The following is a 25,440-nucleotide window of genomic DNA, read 5'->3' as shown; positions in this document are numbered from 1 at the left end:
AGTTCTGTGCCACATAACCCTGTCCTTGTCCCTGTGCTGCTGCTGAGCTTCCTTGGAAGCTCTGCTGGCTCCTGGCACAGCTGCTGTCCAAGGCAGCAGCTCTGCATGGGAATGGAGCAGGGAATTTGGGGCTCTGGGTGTAATTCAGCACAGCTGACAGGGAACCCCAAATCTGGGCACCACACAGAGAACAATCCTTGTCCTGCCCTGTCAGCTCAAACTCCTGGGCTGGGAAGCTTTGGGAATTAAATGTATGGAATTACACAAATCACAGCAAGTGGCATCACCCAGAGGGACAATCCAGATCTCAGACAATTCCTCCACTATCCACTATGGGGGAAAACACCCTGTGCCTGCCAGGACCTCTGGCTCTGCTTTTCCTACCAGCTCCTGAGCAGTGTCAGGGCCACCATGAGAGCTTTAAAACCCAAATAAACCCCATATCCCACACAGTGAATAACCCAAATAAAGAAATGTATTCTTGTCATCAAAGCTCAGAACTGTATTTGGAGTTCTGACAACAAGCTAATGGGATTCCCAGCAATCTCATCAATGCTCTTGGTTTCATTTTCATGTAGTTTTAATCCCTCAGTGGGCAGCCTGTACAACTTATCCTGGGATTTAGAGGTTGAGTAGGGCTGGCTTTGGATTGACCTTCACCTCTGGCCCCAGGCTGTGCAAACACACCTTGTGCCAGGGTGGGTGAGCTCATCACCTCAGCTTTTCCCTCCTAAATATCCCCTTACTCATCTCTGTGGAGATTAACTCACACTTTGCCCCAAACCATCCACTCCTCACCTCCACGTGGCCTCCAGGTGTCCATTCTGCTCCTCACAGGTGCCCTGGTGACACCATGTTGGTCCCTTTGCCCTTCTCCGGCCCGAGGCTGCTCCTCTGCTCGCTCTCTCCAGCCTCATCCCACAGGGATCCTCTTCTCCCTTCCCTGCTGGTGCTGCCAAGGAAGGAGCACACAGTGAGTCCCAGGGCTGCCCCCTCAGCCCTGGAGAGTCCTGGCTGTGGGCCCTCGGATTTCCCAGAGGAATTGTCTGCTGGGCTCCCTTCAATGACCTCAGCAATTCCCTCACAAATGCCACCTCACTCCCCCTGACATCCCCTCACATTCCATTTTCCCACACAAACAGTTCTTGTATCCCCTCTACATTGCACCAGGCTTTCAGCTACATGAATGGCATCATCTGTACCCACTGCTCGTTATTCACCCAACCAAAATCAAGAGCAAATGTTGGTTGGGCTTTAATAAGAACTTGAAATAACTTTAAAGCAAAACAAATCACCTTTTTCTACTGTGTTGTTTTTTTTTTTCCTTCAGATGCTGGACTTACCTCTGAGGATGTGTGCTGAGCTCTCAGTGGAGGGACTGTCAGGCTGAAGGGCTGTGAGTTTGTGTTCTTTCACTGGGCATCAGCAATGCCCCACTCCCTGTTCCCAGGCTGTGGCAGCACAGGCAGACGCAGCTCTCAGCACTCCCTGCTCCAAACACAACTCTGGCCTCCACTGCAATCTGTCTCTGCTGGGAGCCTTTCTCCGAGAGAAATCAAAGAATGGCTCATGGCACTTTGGAGACTCAATATGCACAAAGGGAAGTAAGGAATAAAATCCTGCTCCAGGAGCCCCTGGGATCTGCAGGGCTCATTAGGGAAGGGGACATTCACTCCTTGCAGTGCCCCCAGCCCACCTGCAGCACCAGCACAGGCTGCCAGATGGGCTCTGCCAGCCCCTCTCTGTCACCTCCCTGTGCTGCTCCCTCTCAGTGCCCTGGGCAATCCAGCCCTGAGCCTGAGCAGCCCAAAGCTCTGGCTGGCAGCCCAGGGACAAAGGGACCCTGCCAGGGATGAGGCACATTCCCAGCAAACGCTCCCAACAGAGCACAGAGGCCCCCCTGGAGCTCCTGGGTGGGGCTGGCAGGAGGGCACAGCCCCAGTGGGGTGGCAGTGGCAGTGACAGCAGCAAAGTGCCACGGTCTGGTGGCACAGCAGAGACACCAAGGGCAGCAGTGCCCAGGGAGGGGCACAATTAATGCTGCTCCCTGTGCTGCCCCATCCCAGCAGGAAAGCTCCAGGGGGGATGGAAACTCCTCCCCTTCCCCCAGCCCCAGGTAAGCACTGCTCAGTTTCACACACCCAGCTCTCACCTCCAGCTGCTCTGGGGCTGCTGCCACATTCCTGCCAAGGTGCCAAAGCCACTTGGGACAGGGCTCCCTCTGTGTCCCAGGGGATGGCAGGGACCAGGGTGCTCCAGCAAGGACAGCCTGAAACCAGAGCAGATGTGTCAGGGTCAGCAACGGGCTGGGGACAGGAGCTCTAAACCCAGATTGCTGAAAACAGCCCCCAAAATGTTCCATGAGCTCCTTTAAAACGGCTCCAAAGGGCAGCAGCTCCACTGCCAGACCCGCACCTGCACCATTCCCTGTGCCAGCCCTGGCTCACTGAAAAACAAAACAAATCAGCCATCACCCAGGCCTTGTTTGCAGAATTCCTGCTCCAAACCCTCACCTTTCCTGCCCAGCACTGAGGGAAATCTGACACAGCACTGATAAGTAACCTTTGCTGAGAGCAGCCATCACCCCAGTCCCCCAGCCTTGGCAAGATTTTGCAGTGAATGGACCTAAGTTCTAATCCTGAACCTAAATTCCTGTCAGTTTTTGGCAGAAAGATACTGGACAGTAAATCATGCAACAGAACTGAAAAATTGCTCAAGGAATTACAAGGCCCAGAGCAAACCCAACCACCCCCATCACTGCTGCACCGCAGTTTTGGGAGAAATGCTGATATAATTTCTAAATATTCCCCTTCCCTCCCACTCAGTCTCCAGCCCAAAGCCCACTTCTCACAGACACAAACTGAGCAAGCCTGAGGCATTGCTCCCAGCAGCAGGTGCAATTCCTGAACTCCCTTTTCCCTGGACTGCTCTTCTAAGCACTTGCAGGAAACTCACCTGAGCCCAGAGACTGTTGTGCTTTCCCAGAGGGAAACAGAGCCTGATGGGCCCCAGCTCTGGCACCACATTCCCCTTGTCCCTGCTGACCTGGGAGGCCACAGGTGAGCCCAGTCCCTCAGAGCCCATCCCTGGGCACCAGGAGAGCTGGAGCTGTTCCCAGACCCCAGGGCCCTGCAGGGCTGTGCTGACAGAGCACAGGCTGAGCTCTGTGCCCACACCATCCCTCATTCTCCTCCCAGTGCTCCCAAACCATCCCAGCCCTGCCCCTGTGCCAGGCCCTGCCCCAGCCCCAGCAGAGGCTGTCACCCAGCCCTGCAGCAGCTGCCCCCCCTGGCAGGGCTGGGAATGCACCGAGAGCTCCTGACCCCAGAGCAGCCCTGGGGGCACAGGCAGTGCCCAAGCTGCCCCTCAGGGCACAGCAGCCCTGGGGGCACAGGCAGTGCCCAAGCTGCCCCTCAGGGCACAGCCAACACCACAGCTCCCTCAGCCCCAGGGAACTCTGGCATTTGTCCCTTCACCTCTGCCCTTGTCCAGCAGACACAGCTGGGGCTGGGCTGTCAGGAATGGCATTCCCATGGCAGTCAGTCCCAGCAGAGAGGAAAAGAGGAGCCCTGTGTCCCTCTGACACCCCACAGCGTGGGCAGGACCAGAGCCCTCCAGCAGAGCCCTGGTGCTGAGGCCTCTTGCCTTTGGCTGCCCAAACACCAAAGCTTTTGGCAAAGATGGGAGGAGTTTGGTGATTTTGCCTGCCCTGAAAGAGAGGACAAAAAGAAAATTAAGTCCACTGTGGAAGTCAAAGGATCCCAGCTCTCATACTTCTGCTCTGATTGCTCCCTATGGGTTTTACCCATGACAGGTGACACCAATTCAAACACAAACGTGTCCTTTCCCAGCATTTTTATTCCTGACTATTTCAGACATTAAAAGGAAGCTCATTTTCCATATTGCCTTCTTTGCCCAATTTCACAGAACCATTTTTATCCCAGACCCCGCGTGTCAGCCATTCCATCCTTTACCACTGGACTTGGCACAAAGGCAGGGACACCTGGGATGCTGCATCACAAGAAATCCCAAAGAGAATCCCCTCCAAAACCTCACAGAGAAAGGATTTTTGCTTTTGGGACACAAGAAAGGCCTTTGACCATTTGCATCCACATGCAAAGCCCCCACTGAGCACTTGGTTTTAAAGATGTTGCACTTGAAGTTACAGACATGGAATTGCTCTGGGATTTGGCATTTCCTGCACCCACACAAACACATTAAAGGAATGAAGTGCAGAGTCCCAAAGTTTGGTTATTCCAGTGCTGTTTTGGTAGTGCCACTTGACACACCAAAATCCACAGCAACACTTAAAAAATGAAAAGCAACTTTCACCCCACATCCCCCTTCCTTTTGATTTTGCAGTTCTGGGCTCCCCTTAAGAACAGGTTAAAGAAGAGAAGAGAAAAGCCCAGGACCTGCTACCAGCCCGTGCACCAAGCACCTGTTTTCCACAGATTCCCCTCACAGCTGATGGCCTTTCTAGGAAAGCTTCAGTTCCCCCTTACCACAATCACCTGCAGCACTCGGTGCCAGCCCCGAGGGCAGAGCACATCTCTGAGCTGTGCCAGGGGCTCTCTGTGGGACAAACCCGCTCTGGGCCCAGAGCTGACTCCAGTCCCTGCCAGCGGCACTGCCCAGGCTGGGGGCACAGCGTGTGCCCTCTGTGCGAGCTCCACAGCAGCCCTTGGTGCCCAGCAGCGCTGCTGGCAGCCCCTGGCACAGGGCATGGAGCCTGCCCGCTGCTCTGTGCCCTGGCACCGAGGGTGGCACAGCACAGAGGCCGATGGCAGCCACGCCAACGCTGCATCCAGGGGCACTGATGGCACTGAGAGCCCAGCCCAGGAGCCCCAAGTGCTGCTGAGGGCACAGGGCTGAGGGAGCCCTGCAGCTGTGACAGTGACACAGCCACAGCAATGCCCAGGCACACAGAGATCCATCCCCAGCTGCTCCACCAACCCAAGCTCTGTGCTCAGCTCAGGCTGTCCCTGCTCCAGGCAGGAGGAGCCACGCAGCCCCGAGGCTGGGGCACACCCTGCCCTGCAGCAGGAAACAAGGGGTTCTTGGAGCTCTGGGGACACTTCTGTCCCCAGAGGGCTTTGACAAACATCCAGCAGTGTGGATCTGTAATAAAGACAGCTTGTACCTATCCTTGCAAGACTCACCTATGTTGTTTCCTCAAAGTCTCTGTTTTGGAATATTTTGCTATTCCAAGTGTTTAAACAAGACTGACCATGAGCTCTGCACCCTTGCCACGCTCCCAGCCCTAAGGAAGAGCTGGATATCCTCACACCCATCCAATCTGAGGGAGCTGCTGCAGCATTTAAACATTTAAAAGCCACCCCTGCCCCGAGGGTGCCAGCCCAGCAGTGGATATGGGACACCAGGAGAGCAGCAGCAGCAGCCACTGCAGCCTCTGCACTCTCAGCACTCCAGCTGCACTGCCCTCGCTGCTCAGGGACTCCCAGCTCTGTTCCCAGGGCTCCCAGCAGGAACCTGAGGGCCCTTTCCAGATGCAATCCCCAAAGAGCCACTGCTCTCCCCCCTCTGCCCACCCTCCTGCCCCAGCTTTCACCCCTTTGATTGCCACCACCCCACCCAGGACACAGGAGGAGGCTCTCAGGTGCCAGCTGAGACCCAGATCGTTCCAGTGCCTCAGGAAATAAATACAAACAAACTCATCCCCTCTAGGGTAACAAAATGTCTCGGTGCCCAGCTCCTGTTTCCCAAGGCAAAACACACGGAGCAGGGGAAATGGCAAGTCCCAAACCCAACAAAACCTGGTTTGCCATCGGTTTCCACCAGGACTGTTCAGGGCTCCCACTGCCCCTCAGCTGCAGCCACAGGAGCAGCTTCTCTCTGGGACCCAGGGGGGGCACAGGGACCCCCATCCCGCTGCTTCCCGGGACACAGAGCCCAGCCCAGCCCAGAATGAAACATAACAAATGCAGTTATTGCCTCTGCCATTCGTGTATTAGCTGTGGCACAGCATTACTGACCACAACAACCCTGAGAGAGCACAATCTGTAACTACTCTTGATAAAGTACAATCTGTTGGTTCACGTATGCACTCCAGAGCTTTTATAAACAGCAGTGTAACAGATACTATCTTAGACTGTAGCATAATAGAGACTGTGAAATGGTAAAACGCTTTTACATGTAAGGAACTCAGACAATGGTGTAAGGTAATTAGGTGATTTCCCACATCTGGGGACAATCTTATCTGAAACACAAGATAACAGAAACAGAAACCAGAGCACCGAAAAAAAGGAAAAAATTATTGACTGTCGTTATCAAATAACGAGGGAGTGAAAATAAAACAGGATGGCACCACAGGAAGAAATAAAGTATATTGGTTTAATCCACAAGATGGCACGGAGGTTAAAACCAAGCAAAAGAACATCTAAACTCCAAGGGCTGTTAGAATATGTATAAACTCTAATGAATATGCATACACCACTGCAATGGAACAGAACCTAGAGAACACGGTTTAACCGGGCACTCCTGGCAAACAGCCAAGCACCCCAGCGCTGCCTTTCATCCCTTAACAAACGTGTCAAAGTTCTAAGGAGTGAACTTTGTTTCTCACACTGCCTCCGCAGCCGGGACGAGCCCCAGCTTTATTCCACGGAACGCGATCCCAGAGAGCCGCAGGGCCGGGACAGCCCCGTCGCACCCACAGCGGGTCCCCCGCAGCAGCAGCGCCCGAAGCAGCCCCGTCCCGCTGTGGGTGCCCGGCCCCGGTGCCCCCGGCCCCGCTCCCTCCGCTCCGGCCGCTCACCTGAGGGCACCGCCCGCCGCCTCCCGGCGCCGCTGCCGAGCCGAGGGCATTGGCCCCGCTCCTGGCTCCGAGGCCGCGTTCTGCGCTGCAGGGCGCGCTCCGGGGGACGCGGGGCCGGGCAGGACCAGGGTGACCCGGGCTGAGGCGGCTGTGCCAGCGCTCTGTCCCCTCACGGGGCTCAGGCCGGGGAGCGGCGCCCCGCCACCGGCCGCCATTGCACCGCGGAGCAGAGTCAGGGACGGCCGAAGAGCCGAGTGCGGCCGATAACAGCCGAGCGTACCCGAAGGGCCGACGCTGGCCGGAATTTGCCGAACCGATGCGAGTTTACTGAGATGAAAGGAACGGAGCGGGACAGAACCGCGTTCAGCCGAACCGAACTAGATAAGCAGAACCGAACTAGATAAGCCGAACCAACCTGAACATTACGGGGTCGTTCACTCAGCCATCTCTCAGTGTGGGCAGGCACCCTCAGCTCCGAGGAGCTGCGCAGAGCGAGCGCTTGGTCCCTTGGGAAGCACGGAATGATCAGCCCCAGTGACAGGAAAGTACAGACAAATGCCATGGTCAGCCCTGAGGATTCAGGAGGATTCAGAGCCAGTGGCCTAGAACATGCCACAATTACATCTACAATTGCAATGTAATTATGGTGTGACAGTGCAAGGCTGGAGTTCGGAGAGCTCAGCCATTCCACCGGGGCTGGGGACAGTACTGAGGGGGTTTTGTGTCAGTCTGATGGGTCTGAGCAGCATCAAGAACTAAAAGGAAATTTTACAGAAATGTTTTGAGACTGATTGCCCCAAAAACTTGGGCTGCTTCTAGGGGGACAAAAGATTGAAAAAGATTTCTGTTGAATTCCTGTCAGAAAGTTCAGACCCAGTGGTTCAGCTATGGAAGGGATGGGTATGATGCACCACAGAAAGAGACAAAACCAGAAAGGTAAAAAGGTCTATCTCCCATTCCCAAACACGCTGCAAGGAAAAAGTTTCAGACAATGAAATAACAAAGAACTGGCTCCTACCTCTGGGGTTCAGTCCTACATTTTGTCCAAGTGCTGAGTGGGATGAGTGGCAGTGCTGTGCAGCCCTCATCAGTGGAGACTCGCCCTTAAAAGCTGCCACACATCAGGTGGCACCAGGCACATCTGCAGGAGCAAGGACTGGCACAGAGCTGGTCTAGAAAAGGAATCACCCTAAGCGCAGGAGACAGGAGCTGCCTGAGCAGTCCTGCCATGCCTGGGCTCCTGCCTCTGTGGGCACATCCATGGCCTCGTGCTGCAGAGGACTTGGATGGGTGCCATTGCACACACTGGCCTGAATGGAGTCATGTGGTTATCCAGATGTGGGACTGCATCTACGTCCCTGGAATAAAAGCACTGGCATAAAAATTCTGTTTTGTAGGAGGGTAACTATATACTAAAGTCATACAAACACGTAAAACTTACACTGTTCACAGAAAAAAAAGGAAGCACTGCCATTACTGTCAATAATACAGAACATGAGAATATGCACCTCACCTGTCAACATCTAAAGGTCAGAGCATTTCCATCCTGGAAGTGCTTCCCAGATGGATCCTCTGAAAATTTATAGAAGCATGCTGAAGCAAAACACAAGCTAAACATATCTGGGGTGAGAGGACAAAAGAAGGAACTAAGACAATTATTGCAGCTGAGCCTCATCTAGTGTCAGTTCTGGGTCTTAGGTAGATCTGGAGGAGCCCCATTTCTGCTGCAATCCTCGTTCTGCACGGCCTGACATGGTGTTCTGTGGCTGCCTGGAAACTCTGCTCCTTCTGGGCTTTGACTGAAACACTGCACAGTGTGCAAGGCAGCAGAGACTCATCCCGAGACTCCTGAGTTATCCCTGTTCTGCTGGAAGCTGCCATTCCTCTGACAGCCAGCTCCTACCTGCTCTATGCTCACATCTTAGGGACACAGAGCAGAGCAATGCTCTTTTCTTTTTCCTGGCTTGTGTTCTTTGTTGATTTGTGAAAACATCTCTTGGGATAGTTGATAACTTCTGGCTTTGTATTGCAGGCACAGTTTTTCTTCTGGTATCAGCTCCTTCAAAGCCTGAAAGATTAACTTGTTTTCCCTCACTTGCTAACTTCATGGAGGTCGCCTTCCTGCTGCTCAATTAGATTGCATTTTTGCCATGTTGGATAGACAGGAATAGAAAGGAAAGAAAGCAGAAAGAGCCCCCAAACCTGCCACTATTTCCCATTTTTGGAACTTCATGTTGCAACAAAATCAATTCCCATAACTCCATCATGGCAACACCAAAATTCTGAGGTTCATCTAAGCTCCACTGAATGAGAATTAGAAACAGGGAGTTTAATTTTAATGCAATTTTAGGATTGAGATATAGGCTGAATTTACATGAATCTGACTGTTTTCAAGTTTTGCTGCTGCTGAGAGCCCAGCCCACATCCCCAGCGCTGCAGTGACACCCTGGAGCTGGATTTGCTGGGGCAGCTCTTCTGGAACTGTGCCAAAGGTGGGGCTTGCCAGAGCTCTGGGTTGTACTTCCATGAGTGCAAAAAGAAAGGAGGGCTTTACAGACCAGGGCACTGGGGAACAGTGCTGGGAGCAAACAGCCATTAATGCAATCCATCATTTATCACCCAGGAAGAATTTGTACAGACAGACACTAACCTAACTCATGTTTCACTGCTTTTTTCCTTTTCCATAAGGAGTGAGGCAAATCTAAATCTGGTTTGGCTGCCAGATGTGAAGAGAAGCTCTGAAATGCTGGGTTTGTGCACAGGTTTGCTCACAGACTGCAGGCTGTGCACTGGCTCTGAGCTCACCTCAGGGTTCTGCTCACTGGCTCCCTACAAACACCCCAGCTTCCCAAAGTGGCACTGCAGCAGCCAGAACGTCTCAGTCCGTCAGTAAATCCAAGCTGAGAAATAAATATCCATACTCACAATTGCAGAAGGGGCTTGGGGCATTTTCTGATTGTCTGAGGAACTTAGAAACTCTTGGTAACTCTCCCATTCCTGGCAGGGATCTCAGAAATGAGGAATGGCTCTTCACAAGTCATTGACAGGTGCAAGGCTTTCCTTTGGCAGGTCTCTGAAATAAAGCACAAGTCAGGTTTGGTGGGAAGCAGTTACTGTGATTTACAAAGCAATATTTAATACTAAAGCAGAACATGAAACTCCTTGTGTTTGTTGAGCTGTCAGATGGAAAAATTCTGACTGAGCTCTACTGAAACAGAAGATTTTGACCATTTTGTAACACCTTTGATGCTTCTAAAGGAGAACAGATCTTGAAATGACAACTTAGATGTTCTACATTTAATATTCAGGAACATTTTTATATAAAAACATGTAACAATCAAAGATCCCTTAGTAACTACTGAAAGGATTTGGCATTTTTTGTTAATTCTCCGAATAAAAAAAAATCTCAACTCAAGCAGTCATGAATTCTCTGCAGAAGGAATGTTTTCTGGTGTCTGTAAACAGCACTTCAGTGCACAACAGTGCTTAAGAGTTTCCAGCACTCTTGGAACATGGTAATCTTTTTTCCTCAGATATTAAGGTAAATACATACTGAAGTATTTATAAGTGTGTATACATATGTGTGTGTGTGTGTGTGTGTGTGTGTGTGTGTGCTGCTGTGCCAGAGTTAACAGGCATTCAGCAGCCAGCCACAGCACATTTTGTGACCTCACACCTCCACTCAAAGCAGGAAATCTCATTTGACCTCACTCCTGTCTAACACAGTTATATCCTAATGGTGTCAAAATGTGAGGGGAAACCTGGACAGGTAGGAGAGGAAAACAAACAAAGACATTCTTTGAAATAGCCCTGTAGGATAAGGGCAGCAGTTCAGCTGCCTGATAATTGCCTTGCCATGGACGGTGTTGTGAGTGAGGGATTTGTTTGGGCTCTGTCTCACCTGGAGCTCTGTGGATGATCTGTAATTTAGAACAAAACCTCCCAGACTGGGAAGGTGATTCCAGTGACCTGTGCTGGTGAGAGGATGGTTTAACATCAGCATCCAATTCTCTGCCACAAACCAGGAGGACGCATCACCCCAGGCCCAAAACTGAAAATCTCCACTGGCAGAAAAAGGTGTTCTGTGCTATAAAAAAATTCCCTTGTCAAATGGCTCCTGCTGAAAGGAAGCCAGGAAAATTCAATGCAGTGTAAACAGAACATGGACTGGGAGTCCCCCACTGCGAGTTTGATTTACCTGAATGGGTTCCAGGGAAAAATAATAGCACACAACCCGGTGTATGGATACATCAGCCTGCTGCACTTAGCACATCTTGTGTGGAGTAATTAAAAACCAGCCACTTGTAAATTATGCAGCAGAAGTTTTGTACTGCAGGAATTAAAGTGCAGTTTCACACACTTTCATAATCCTTGCTTTCCCAGTAGCTACAATCTGACAGCATGAGGAGAATTTGAGTCCTTGTTTTGTTTCCAAGACGGGCCTCCTCTGCACAGAGTTGTTGGGAACTGGGCTGCTACTCCTTGGCAGTGAGCTGATGTTATCAGAGCAAACAAAAATATCCACCAGAAATAACTTTCCATGTCTGTTTTTAGCACCTGCCACCCGGGGGTGCTCAACCTCGGTGGCTCCTTGTGCACAAAGTGTCCCCTCCCCTCCTCCCTCCCGTTGACATGAGTGCAGCTGCACTGACTCTGTCATCTCTGAGCTGGACAGGGAGCAGTGAGGGAAGAGCCATTCCCTGGGAGTGCAGTTCCAGTTGAAGTGTGGGCTCCTGTCCAGCCACTCACCCCCCTGAGCTCCATGAGAGTCACAGAGACTCCAGGTGGGAATCCAGGTGGGATCCCACCCATCTGGGAATGTGCTGCCCTCCTGAGAGGAGACAAAGCAAACCTGAAGCCCTGCCAGCCTTGGAAAAGCATTCCCATCGTGGCATCATCTTCTAGATAAAATAAATCATAGCCTATCTTTTTGCAAATTGACCTGTGAGTTCCTGGCAGCAAATCAATAGGATACACATGAAAAATAACAAGGCAATAACAACACTGTGCATTATCCCAAGCCCCAGATGGAAGCCTGGGGAACGATCAATATGATAAAGATTCAGCACTGCTGCTCTCTTACAAAGGAATGCCAAAGCAACAGACTCATTTCAGAAGGCAGCTGTGAAACACACCAAACCCACCTGCCACGAGATGCAAAGAAAACCCCAAATATAAAACACTTCCTCGTTGGTTTGTCTGTTTCCTCTCCCCCAGACTTCCATTCATCTGAACTGGAATTCAAGGGAGCAATTTTTTGTCCTTGTTTGGAAGAAAAGCAAGGAAGGGAGGGAATTATCCATTTATCCTTAGCCCAAAAGCTCAAAGACAAAAACTCACTTGCCCACCACGGCAATGTGAAAGGGGGAGTTTTTCCCCCAGCACCTCTGTGCACTTTGTTTATCTCTGATTTTAATGCCAGTTTTAATTGCCAGTGGGCACAGCACAGAGACAGCCATGCTTAGGGCATGGCCCAGGTGTGGCACCTCCCTGCAGGCTCACAGGGAATCATTTCCAGTGCCAGCTGCGGGGCTGGCTGGGGCACAAGGCAACAGAGCCAGCCCTAAGGCCAAGGACTGACTGAGCCATTGATACCCAGCGGTGTTTGTTTCTCCCTGTCAGTTTGAAGCCTGCTCTTTGGACAGGCAGCACAGCACAGACTTCCCAAGGTCAGACAGTCCACGGAGAGGGGATGAAGGCAGAACTGACGGAGAAGAGGCAAACCCACTGAGGACAGCAGCTCTGCAAACGGCCCTGCCCATCCAGCCTGTGCTCCTGCCAGAACAAGCTCCCTCAGGCATTGCTCTCAGGATCTACCCACTGCCACCTTACTGGGCAAGGTTTTATAAATGAGAGCCTGAAAAGATGATGCCAACTTGTGCCAGAATTCCCAGAACTATGTAAAATAACTTCCACAACCAATGCAAGGTGGCACATGGCAGCTACCCTTCCATCTCACTTAGATTTTCATTCTGGATTACCAAGGGCAGGGTGAAAATAAAATGCCTTTCCTGAAAGGCAGCCAAAAGCCAAGGTTTCCAAACTCCAGTTTATGTTCAGAGCTTTATCACAATTTCACATGAATAACAATTTCATACAAATAAGTTCTTTGCACAGAAATTTCCACAATTGCCTCAGGGTGCATTTAAAGTCATTTATCTCCATATGGGTGCACTGCTCTAAGAACTTTAAGACTCAACTCAATATGAATCCACAGTTTGTGGTTACAAGGACAGAGCAGAGAGACTTGCGTAGCTTCAGCCCCAAGACAGGCACCACCCATGGGGTGACAGGGGACAGTCCCCTCCTGATCCCATAAAACCACGAGCACTGAAGTGACTGTGCCCTTCCAAGTGAAGGGTGCAAGTCTCCAGCTCCTGTGGCACATCAGCCAAGGGAGGTGTTGGAAGGTGCTGCTGCAAGGCTCTCTCTGTCAGGGTGTGGTCCCTCCTTAATTCTGGGCATTTTTCAGCAAACTCTGCTTGCATAGAGTTTTTTACCCTTTACAGTGTCCGGATCTCTGACTTTTAAACAGCATTTGTTGCAAATCAGAACCACCTCAAAGCTGAAAAATCTCACTTTGGGAATTATCTAAAAAACCAATCAAAATTCTTTATAGAAACCAGATGAAGTTTGTCAGACAGCTGCAGTTCCCAGCTGTTTGCAGCATTTAGGGAATGAAACTCAGAGGTGTTTTTCCCAGGTGTGCCAAAGTGATTTCTGCATTATTCAGTCCTTCTGTTCTCCCTTGGCAGCTGTCACTGTCCAGCCTGAAGGGATGAGTCTGAGGGGATGCTCCCTCGGAGCCCACAGTCCCTTTTCCATGCCCATGGCACTGTCAGGAATGCACTGAGACACGCAGGGAGCCGCAGCAGCAGTTGTTCCCACACCCTGCTGGGCAGCAATGCCCCCACAGCAACGCCAGCAGCAGCCCCTGCTGAGCCCTGTGCCAGCCCCTGCTGTCCCTCAGCGTCCCCTTCCTGCAGGGAAATCTGCCCCAGTGCCTCTGGGAGAAGGCTTGGCGGGGAGGAATCTGCTGGCACCTCTTCCAGTGGTACTGACTTGGCTTCCATTTTAAACAGCCAGGAAAAGATATCCTACAAATACTCCTTTCTACAGCCAGGGCTTGAATGCTAAATCAGAGTCATATATATTGTCAAAGACCAAAACCCAACTCTCTTCCTCTGCCATAAAGATAAACAGAATCCTGCTCTCTGTTTCCATGTAGGCTGGTAAATCACACAAAGTATTTTTTTACTGTTTTTTAGCTGCTGTCCCTTGTTTTGTATGGCTCATGGGCCCTAGGAGCAGCCTCAGCTCAAAGACAGGCAGGCAACACTACACAGCCCTCAATGAGAAGAAACAATTAATTTTGAAATTTCCTATAGGATTTGTAATTATCAGAACCTGATTCCTACAGCTGAGGTATCCCAGACCTCAGGTATCCCATTTCAGGAGCCATAATGCTTTCATTCAAGTGGAACAGTTTCTTAATCTTGATTTTTTGTGCTCAGGTGTTTATATTAAAAGCCTACTTAGTCATAATGTGGAGCAAAACAGGGATAATTCCAATCAAACATCTAAACCCAAGGAAAGTCAGAGGGGAGGGGAAAAAAAAGACATGTCAAAGCCAACAGGGAGTGAAATAGTTGTGATCAGTCCTCAGCCTTGCTGATTTTAGGAGAGGACACAAAACCAAAGGGTAAAAATATACCTCATGTAAGCAAACAGCTGCCTGCTCTAGTTAAACAGTGTGGAAGGAGACATTTCCTTGCTTCACAGTGAGCCTTTCTTTCTGATAAAGTCTGGAGCTCTAGAAGACCACATGGAGATCTGCTGGTCCGAAGTGCTTTACAAGTAGAACCCACACTATTGTCCAAAAATTAAATACAGCTTCTTCTTGCCAGTATCCATTCAACCTTTTGTGTAAGAAAAATGGGAATATGTTGGTTGGATCTTCAGACCCCTACCCTCAGAAAGGAACATTCATACCTTGAGCACAGAGCTGACAATTAAGCTGTGGATATTCTCCCGAGGCAGGAGGGGACCATTCTGGCTGCAGCCCCAATCAGGATCTCACCACAGCAGAGGGGATGGATTTGTGCAGAGCTGGGAGCCCCAAGGTGAGCCACAAAACAGCAGCTCCATGTGGAATACCACTCCCCAGCCTCACCCTTCTGAGGGAGCTGAAAAAAAAAGGTCATGTTTAGATTAAGAAAATGGAAAAGGGAAGAGCAAGGGAAGATATTTTCTGAAACCATTTTGTATTTTGTCCTCAAACATAAGTGGAACAAAAGTGCTGTGTAAAAATCACAGTGTGAAACAAAGCCCCAGAAGAAGAGCTAAAAGCTGTGCCTCCCTTCCTCTAATTTATTGCCAGAGTTATTCAGAGTGCAGACACTTAATCCCTAATGTAAACCTGCAGGCAACATTATTTATCTTTAGGAAGACATGGGATTTTTGTCTTTTCATTGTGTGGGGTGCGAAGGAAAGACGGATTAAATTGCTTTCTGCAGATATCAATATGGAATTTAAGGAGGTGGAGGGGCTGGGATTCCTTGGAATGACTCAAGTGCACATTTGCTGTCTCCAATGAAAGGAGTTTACAATGGACAATGACAGAAATACGATCCCATCGTGTTGGGTCTGTGGCATTTGGACTTGTTTAGTGAGGCACCTGAAGGAGGCATTTCTTTACAGCAACAGCTGAAAGAACCAAGTGTATGTGTGCAAGAGTAGAGGGCTTTCCTACCTAAGGGTGATTTTATGCCACAAACAAATGTTCATGGTCATAATGAAAATGACTCTGCATTCCTTCATAGTTATCACATTAGATAGTTTTCATCCTTCTTAATGAAAAAACTATTAATGAGAATGAAACTGGCCTCTAAAGCATTTCATCCCTGCTTCAGGAAAATGGATCAAGGGCTGGTTCTCATTATTTTTCCAAACTGAGCAGAATACATTTTAATGAGGCTGCTTTAAGCTTTACTCCCTGTCCCTCTTCTGTCTGGCTTCTGCCATTCCATCTCATGGCATTTCTGTGCTGAGGTCACAGCTGCCTTAGCAATATTAAAATATGGGGTGCATGCAGACCTGAAACACACGTGATCCTCTCTTAGAACAAGTTTAAATTTTAAACTTATTGGAATGCATGATCCGAGTACCTGGAACAGCTTTCTCAATAACCTTTCCACAGGAAAATGGAATTAAAAACACGCAGTGGGAACAATTCCAGCTCCAACCAATTTGCTTCTGATCATGAAGTCTGACACTGTGTGACTGGTGCTGGCACAAGTGCTGCCCAAGGCGAGCAGCCTCCAAAGGCACGAGTGCCCCGGCCTGTGCCAGGGCTCCATCCACACCCCTGAGAGACACAGGGCCGGTCCCAGGCAAACGGGGCCCTGGGATGTCAGCTGACCCTGGGAGCACAGGGACACCTGCAGCCCACAGCACCTTCAGCCCCAGGCACCTGCTCCTGAGGCTAAACGTGAATTCTCCTTCTCATGGTCCTACAATGCAGCCTTTTCCCAGAGGTAAAGAGAGGAAAGGGTCAGACTTAGGTACACACCCTCCACCTGCAGTGCCTGCTGCACCCAGGCCTTGATACCAATGATCTTTCCCTCTGCTCGTGGTGCAGTGTCCTGCCAGCACCATTTTCCATGCCATTCACTTTTTCTCTTTTCCCTTTGCTAGCTCCAGCTTCTCTACTGCATTAGGTAAAATTCACTCATCCTCACCTTAAAGGTTCTCTGTCCTTCACTCCCCACTCATTACCTCTCACATGGGATCCAGGGAAGGACCTGGGCACCCCTGCAGCACCCTGGGACAGCAGCTGGCCATCTATGCCCTGTGCTTGGGCTCTTCTCCATGCCTTTGGCACAGGGGCATGCACAGATGGCCCTGGAGCCAGGGCTGAGGCACTAAACCCCTTGGAGGGGACACAATCTCCTGTCCCAGGCCTGAGAAGTGATGTGCACAAAGTACCCACGGCCCTTCCAAGCTAAATAACAGAAGGAGATAAAGAACAGGGAAATGAAGGAGAAGAGAGCACAAGCAATAAGCAAATATCCCCTGATTTCTGCAGAAAATGTTACCCCAGTGCCACTGGACACTGATGGATGAGAGGAGTAGGGCAAAGCAGGAGGATTTTTCCAAACCTTTGGCAGCCATCCGTTGTCCAGAGCTGGGAATGACACCCTTGGTGCAGCTCCTGAGGCCGGGGCTCCCTGAGCCACCCACACAGAAGATGGATCCTCAAACAGCAGGCACAGGTGACAAGGTAAGGAGCCCAGCACACCATGCCTGAGAGATAAATGGATCCATCTGTCAGCAGTTACTTCACAAGTGAATTACTCCCAGTTATGCTAGGAACAGCTTTTCATGAAACACGGATCTAAAGTACCACAGAGAGGAGGAAAATGTACCAAGGAAATTTCTGATATAATGGAAATTGAAAAGAGCACTGGATTCTGCTGTTATTAACTGCAAAGAGAAGGGAGAATTTCATAGAGGTGACAGTGGAACAGCTTTTGGGGTATTATTTGGCTGGGACAGCAATCGTCTCATCATGTGTCCAGCCTGTCCCCAGAGGTCATTTTCAAGGTGCACGCTGAGATGAGAAATAGCAGTGGTGTGTGACAATCTCTGATGGCTGCAGAGAAATGTTCATTGTGCTGCCTTCCTGCCACAGAAGGGACAGCCACATGTCAGATGGTGGGAGGGTGTCAGTGAAACGCTGGAGTTTGGCTACCCTGAACTGAAATCCTTCACACAGCCCACACCCAGCCCTTTCTCTTATGACAGCAAGTCAATGAACCCATATCAAGGGACAGGCAAATATTTTCCCTCCCCAGTTTCTTCTGGGTTTTGGTGTGAGAGACGTGGATTGCACAGGTGGCCCCAGAGCTGCTGCCCACAGCCCTGAGGGAGTGTGACACATTCCTTTGGGCTCCAAATCTCTTGGAGCTCTCCCCACAGCCTGGCTGCTGGAACACACCACGCTTGTTTGGCAGGCACCAAACTGAGCCTCAGTTTGTGCTGTAGCCCGAGAGGGGATTCAATAATGCTGAATTTAAAGTGATTAGAAACAGCACTGCTGTCACAAGGACACAAATACTGAATTACTGCATCTCTTTGAGATGGGCTGAATTATGAGTAGTGCTTCACTAACTGATTCATGCTGGAAACCCACATTTACAAATTACATTCACCAATAAACTCGGCTTTGGTGTGGCACAGAAGTTATTGCTGTTACCTGGGAAATGTTTTCTGCTTTGGCTTTTGTTCCTGGGCATGGTCCACACCAAACAATGAACTTCCCATATCAAACAGCTTTCCTGAAACATATGCTACCAGAAAGTTTGTCTGGAACTTGCAATGGCGGATGACTTTTTGACAGGTAATAGCAATTCAGATCAGATGCAGACAGATTTAGTACCTAGAAGCTCGCAGTTTATTAAGATCACCACTGATTTATTCAAGCACCCCCCTCTCTTTTCAGCACCATTGAGAAATGAATCACTTGGCTGTGGTGCTCAGGGCTTATCCAGCTGCTGATAGCATGAAATGCATTAGCTCAGCCCAACTTTGTCGACCTCTCAGCACTTCTGAAGGACCCATCACCACAGCACCCAGACACCACCAAACCTGACATCTGCATTTAGTGCACACCAGAGAAATCCAACCATTTGGAGCAGTTACATGCTTCAAACTCCTCAGGCTTTCTAAAGCACGTTGTCAGCACTGTTCATCACACCTATGGAAATTATGTTTCTGTGACACAGAAATATATTCCCAGTACAGCTGTTCTGGGCTGTGCCAGCTTTAGACAAGGAAACTTGCATTCCCCTCCTTAGGTTCCAGACAAAAGGACAGATCACGCCCAGATATCTGATTTTAAATCCAGGCTGGTTTGGATAATGTTATTGGCACATGGCACTTCCACCAGTCCTCAGTGAAGGGAGCAAAGATTCACTGTAGGTCCTGTACTCAGCTCTGGCTGTTCCCAGACAGATTTCCATCAAACCTTTTGGAAAGTTAGACATTCACTTTCTTTGCAACTCACATCTGTTCCTATAAAGAATTAGTTATGCATGGATAGCAGCCATATGACCTCCAGCTAATTTTCTTACACCTTTCCCAGACTAAACAGAGCTAGGGAAGTGTGGGACATGCTTGGAAAAGAGCCATAGAGGGCTGAGGTGAAATGAGCACGGCAAATGCAGACACTTAAAGCACTTCTGCCTGATTTAACCCAGAACTGGCATTGCAGTTATTTCAGAATGGCCACTGAAGTGGCTCAAGGAGAAGAATGGCAGAAGGTAACAGATGATATCATGCCTTGAAAATAACCTAAAGTCCCACACCTGCCAGCAGCTCCTCTGAGACCCCAGCATTCCCTCCTGCTGTGGGCACAAGCAGACAGCCAAAGCCAAGTGGGACAGAGCAGTGGTGCTGAGTCCTGTTCCACCTGCCAGTTCCTTCCAGCCCCCAGGGACTTTCTCAGCCAGATGCAATTCTGTGCACTTACTGTCAGAAGTAGGTACCATTAGGCTCATGTGGATACAAGTGTCTGCTCCAATTTGTCACTTAAAGTCTATTTGGGATGCTGCTCTTGCTTTAAGCCATTGAGTTTTTCTTTTATTATTCCATATGCCAGTAAGTGGAATAACTTCAAGCAGGAACCTGAAGGCTCCTTTGTCTCCTTTGGAGCAGGCAGCACGGCCTCTTGCTGAAAACAACAACCAGACTTGTTTTAGCAGTGACTCTCAGACTGGTTGGGCTCCCTGCTGGAGCGAGCAGTGCCCACACCAATGCTCCTCGTGTGCCTGCCCCGGTGAGTCACAGCCACATCAATGCCCACAGAAAATCCATGGCAGTCCTGCCACCACAGAGCTCTGGGTGCTGCCTTTCCCATCCTGCCCACCCCCCTCTTGCTGTCCCACACTGTGGATTGCAGTGCTGGGATTACTCCATGCCAGCACCCATTCCTGGATGACTGTGCCTCTGCCAGGCTCTGTGTCCCAGCACCCACTCCTGGGCTGACTGTGCCTCTCTCCCAGGCTCCGTGTCCCAGCACCCATTCCTGGGTGACTGTGTCTCTGCCAGGCTCTGTGTCCCAGCACCCACTCCTGGGCTGACTGTGCCTCTCTCCCAGGCTCTGTGTCCCAGGTCCTGCTGTGGCTGTTTGAGCCCCTGGTTCTGGTTCCTTGTAGCTGACAGGAAATACAGCTTTGCCAGCTGTGATCACTCCTCACTCTCCTGCACTGAGTGAGAGAGGAGAGGAAGGATATGATGTTTTTACCAATGTTCATCCTCTCTTTAATTACATGGGCTGCTGCAAAGGAGTCATTCTTCTGCCAGAATTTCCCACCCATGAATGTCTGTCTATCCTTTAATGACTTTAGATAGAAGACGTGGATTCCCTCTCTCGCTTATAAATAGTGGTTGAAATCTTTAGTAAGCCAATATATTAAGGAAAGAGGGCCCGCAGTGTTTCTGACAAAGCTGATTATAGAACATCAGAATGAGGATACACCTCTATTAAAAAAGTTTTATAGGGAGTGAAGATTTATAGAGGTGTTCTGCTGATTCATGAGGAGTAGATATGGAAATGCATCTCTGGCAGCCACTCAGTGATGAAATATGTAGCACATAATGCATTTGTCTGTAAGACAAATACGTGTGTTGGCTGATTAAAAAAGATATACAGACTTCTGCAAATAAAGAAGCAATTCTTCTCAGGAACAACCCAGCTAATTGTAAAACCAACAGGAAACAAAATGTGCCTGTTGAGTAACTACAATTTTTGCTAAACAGGAAACTTTCAGTATTAATTTCTAATGTGCTTCATATGCAACCTCAGTATGTGATGACCAGTGTAAACTCTGAATACTTGAAATGCACCACCCTGCTGGTTCTAGGCCACTTCCAGGGGTCTGTGTGGCACAGCAGGCACACACAGGTGGGTCAGGGCTTTTTCATTACTGTTTTTTAAAGTCACTGTTAGAATCTGTCAATGTAAGAAACAATTTCTTCAGCAAGAGCAGCTCAGCTTCAAGCATTCAACAAGTGATAAATGAAGCTTTTCCAAACCAGAATTGCCTACAGTGTTGATAAGGCAGTATGTGAATGCTGATGGATAAATGTCATCTGCCTGAGTATGCCAGATTTCAGCTTGTGCTCACATGGAAATGATTTGCATTTGTCCAGATGTGCTGATGTCACAGGCCTTTTGGAGAAGAAAATAGAAATGCTAAAAAACAGTTTCTCCCTATTTATGTTTTAAAATAAATTACTCAGTTGCTCTGTCAGGTTCAGAAACTTGAAGCAATTGATGCTGTTGGGGAATAATATCAGGATATAAATCATCAAGCTTGTAATGTAAAATTTCTGAAGTCCTTTGGCAAAAATAAGACCAAATTGTGTGATGGGTTCAGGCACAAACTCCTGAGAGATGAGGGCTTTGAAATCTGTAGATTTCCCTGAGACCTGGTGGTTCCAAACATTTTCTCCCAAGTTTAGCTCTGCTAAAAGGAGAGATAGTAGATCTGGATATGTCTTAATTCAAAAAGGAAGATGGGGTGATACCTCAGGACTGACAGTATTTTGGATTTTTCCCTGGTTCTGTCAGGTTAATGGAATGCACAATGTTCAAAGGATGTTCTGCTTTTCATAAATCTTTTTTGCATTTTCTCTTCCATCCCTTAAGAAAAAGGAAGGAGAAGATAAATGGCAAGAGGAAAGGAGCATTTGTTGCTTTGTGGTATACAAAAGAGAGGGGAAAAAAGAAGCGTAATGTGGAACACACAGAACATGGTTGTTACCAATTTCTGTGAAGTAGGAGCACTAATTTTAACAACTGCTACATGAACCCCTCTATGTTGTTCTCTTTGCTCATCCATAACCTCTTTTATCTTGTTAGGATGGGATATAAAAACACGTGGTGCTAACCAAAACTACAGAGCAGCAGAGCTGCTGCATTACACTGCAGTCACTTTCCAGTGAGGAACTCTGAGGTAGCTGCAGCCTTTCAGGGAAATTCCCAGTGGCAGAGCGGGCAGCAGAGCCTGTGCTCCTGTACTGGGGATCAGTGGTACTGCCCACAGGGAAGTACAGAGGGGACTCTTTGCTGCTCCTCACCTCTCAGACTGAGGGGACAGTGCTCAGCTTGGAGCCAGCCCGGGAGGCTGTGTGAGGACCATTCCTGCAGTGAGGCAGAGCAATCCCAGGGCAGTGCCAGCTTCTCCCAGGAGCTGCACCAAATCCCTGCTCTGAATATCCATGGGCACGGGACCAGGCACTGTTCTTTCAGCACAGGCAGCCATGAACTCAAGTTATGCATTATTCTGACCTTTCTCATCCTCTGACATCACATCTCCCCCTTCACGTGCCCAGGAAGCTCTTGCCTGACCCTCCCTCCCTCAGCCATGGGCCAGGGTCACCCTTTGAGCTGCACTGCCCTCGGCAGCTCCCCCTGAATTTGATCCCCAGTGTCCATTTTGTAAAGGTCACATCCAACAATCCTGTTCTCTTCTAAAACCATGGCAGAGTCCCCCTGCACAGTTGTTCACCCATGACTTCATTCAACCCTGGAACTCTCCTCTCCCTGCTCTTGGGCATGAAGGATCCTTAGGATCAAATCCCCCTGGGCAGTGTTTAAGTGGCAGCTCCTGCCCTAAGGAGGGCAGGACAGGACAGGGCAGAGGAGGACAGAGCAGGACCAAACCCCTTCGGTGCATGGGGGTTTCTGCATCTGATCAGAGAGGTCACACGAGTCGGGTGCAAATACACAAACCCCAGAATTCTCTCATACTGAGAATTGGCTGTTCACATGGTAATTCTTCCTCAGCCTCTCAGTAGTGGGGATTAGAGGCTGGGACTTCCTAACTGCACAAAACTAGCTTTGTTATACAAAATATTTTAGGTCCTTCATTTAATAAAGCTTTACTCTCTTGGTTCATCTACTCTGAGAACACTGCATCTGTTCCATATCCCTTGTTGGCATCCTCTAGATAACATGAAAATTCAGCAGCAGCAATTCCCTGTGTCACACTTAGGGTCTCCTTTCAATTAAAACATTAACACTGTGCCAAAACCCAACAGAAACCTGGAATAAGATTTCAGTGGCATGCTTCATTTTTTGCTACTGTGGGCCCTTGAATCCTGCCATGCTCCTGGAGCCATCCACAAGCACTGCCCAGGATGGAGCCTTGCTCAGTAACTGCATCCTCTTTTTTTACTTCTTTAGCCCTGCAGTGATTGGATGGAATTACCCAGCCTAATTATTATCCTGCAGGATATCCTACAGGAATCTCATCAGATAAAGAAATTGTTTTACACCATAAAACATTAACACAGCCCAAAATATCTGAGCCCAGGGCAGAGGTACAAAGCCAGCTGTGCCTGCACAGACTCAGAGGGCTTTGGTTACTCTGCTCTGCTGAGGAATAAACATTTTCAGTTGTATGACCTGAAATGGGGAACTAAGGGAAGGAGATGTTGATGCCACAGCCAATATGGATCAAAGCTGAACTCACCATTTGCATGATTCCCCTTACACATACAATAAGAACAATTGAAAGAATGAAATCCCAAGCTCTGAGGCATTGAGAGAAGGTGGTGTACAAAGGTTTCTGTATAATTCCAAATATTCCTTGTAATCAGGGTATAGTAAATAGTTGATTGAAAGCAACAGCTAAAACCTTTTGTTTTTCATAACCAAACCTTTTGTTATTCATACCAGAACTACGCCCAAGGGATCTGGTGTGCAGGTGAAAGATCAGCTCTAAGCCTGTTCTACTTGTCTTCCAGAGCTGACAATGTACAGAACACAGCTCTACAAATTAATGGGGCTGATCCTATTGCAGGCTCTCTCATCAAACTGCACATTAATTTCATAACAAGATGCTGCACCTTTGGTAAAACACAACATGCTTTTTATGTGACCACTTTTGTGTGCAATGCCAGAATTATTTGGAGAACAGCAAAAAGGTTTTTTTAGGGTAGAGAGAGGCTGAGAACAAATCTCTCTGATGTCACTCTTTTAGAAGTTGTCCTTCTGTCAGGTATGGTTAATGCTGGAATTTTGAGCACAATAGTTCACAGTGCTCTGATGGCTACCCAGAAAGGACCAGAAAACAGAGGTTTAGTGAAGTATTTGACCAGGCAGAACAAAAATAGCCAAAAGTATTCAATGTAACACCTCCACCCACAAAGAGAAATCCAGTGGATTTCTTATATATTTCTCATAAAATCATAGGAAGACACAAAGGAATGCAGAGACAATCACAGGCAGCTAAAACCCATCAGCCTCAGAGACAGAACCAAACCCAGTAATGTCTCTTCACCACCTCACCAGTGGACTTTGCCATCAAGTCCTAAATGGGGAAGATTTGAGAATAGGTTTAAGTTGAACAATCTGTACCACAAGGAAGAAAACCTAACCAAGGTTTGCAAAGAACATTTTTATATCCATAATTCTGTTCTAAATATCACTTCCCTTACAACTCTTACTTCACTGCAAAGTACATTTTTCTCAAGTGGAAATAAGAAATTAAATGGGTATTCTTACTGAGAAGATGGTTTGCTATCTGTTGAGAAATCTGGGCTATAATTTACAGAAAATAGGTTACCTAATAAAAACTCATTACAAAAGCAACAGGATTGGAAAGGACCAGGACAGGTCATTTCTCACAAGGAAGTGATCCATTACTGATTCCAATGATGTTAAAAAATCAACAGTTCCCTTATTTTTGCCCTTCCTAGGCTGACAGATTGGTAACACTTTTTTCTCCCACCTGTGCTTCCAGGCCCCAGCTGATGCTGAGGGAGTTTCCCTGTTTCCCTTGGAAGTGGCTCCCACTTTGGTGGCAGAGACTGGACCTCTTTGTAGGGAGAGGTCAGAGTTCAAGTATCTTGAATTCAAATGACCATTCTAAATCCAAACTTTTCCTATTTTGGTCATTCCAGTCTTTTCAGACTGATGGAGACCCTGGGTGCTAAAGATTGCCTTTGTTAGTAGAAGCAGACTCTATAAGCCATGGTGCTGTTAATATTTCCAGTTCTCTTGGCTTTCTTAATATCATTCAGCTATTTCTGTTCTCTATGGGTGCCTTACTCTGCTTGATTCTGTTTCACTTTGAACCTCCACTGATGCTGAGGGTTTCACACATTTTTTATCACACTGTGCAAAATGCTGCTGGAATCTTTGTGCAGACTCTCTGGTGACAGAAAAAGGTTATTATTGCCATCTCCCTTGTATTGTGTCTCCAGAAATCCGTGCACATGCTGTGTAGCCACCCATTCTGCACTGGAACCTGAAGAAATCATTTTGTTGTACTGACTACAAGAGCACTTTCTGAAAGAGGTGTCTTTCTAATTGTCCATTTTTAGAGCTGGTGCACGCATAATGCAGAGCCTCCAGGAGGGGTTGCAGTGATTTGCTCCAGTTATCTGTGCCTCAGCACTGGGGCTGCTGCCTGGCACAGAGGTGAAACCATCCAGGCTGAAAGGAAAAGGCTCTGTCAGGTTGGAATGTAGAGAGCAGAGAATTTCATTCACTGAGGGCAGGGATGGAAGAGCTGCATCCACACTCTCTTCCAGTCACTCTATTTCTCTGTTCCTGACATTCTCAAGGATCTTAAACCCACATGGAGCTT

The 25,440-nt window shown here is 48.7% G+C and overlaps 1 long non-coding RNA gene across 1 annotated transcript; it reads right to left on the bottom strand.

The window, feature by feature from the left end:
• Positions 1–809: 809 nt before the first annotated feature.
• Positions 810–2,270, bottom strand: LOC131557193 (uncharacterized). The gene is made up of 3 exons (XR_009274705.1): positions 2,153–2,270; positions 1,344–1,539; positions 810–952 (listed from the first exon to the last, which is right to left on the bottom strand). It is a non-coding gene; the product is annotated as an uncharacterized LOC131557193 (long non-coding RNA).
• Positions 2,271–25,440: the final 23,170 nt, after the last annotated feature.

Source organism: Ammospiza caudacuta, chromosome 4 (assembly GCF_027887145.1).
Source record: "Ammospiza caudacuta isolate bAmmCau1 chromosome 4, bAmmCau1.pri, whole genome shotgun sequence".
NCBI classification, from domain to species: domain Eukaryota; kingdom Metazoa; phylum Chordata; class Aves; order Passeriformes; family Passerellidae; genus Ammospiza; species Ammospiza caudacuta.
This window is presented reverse-complemented; position numbering and strand designations above follow the sequence as displayed.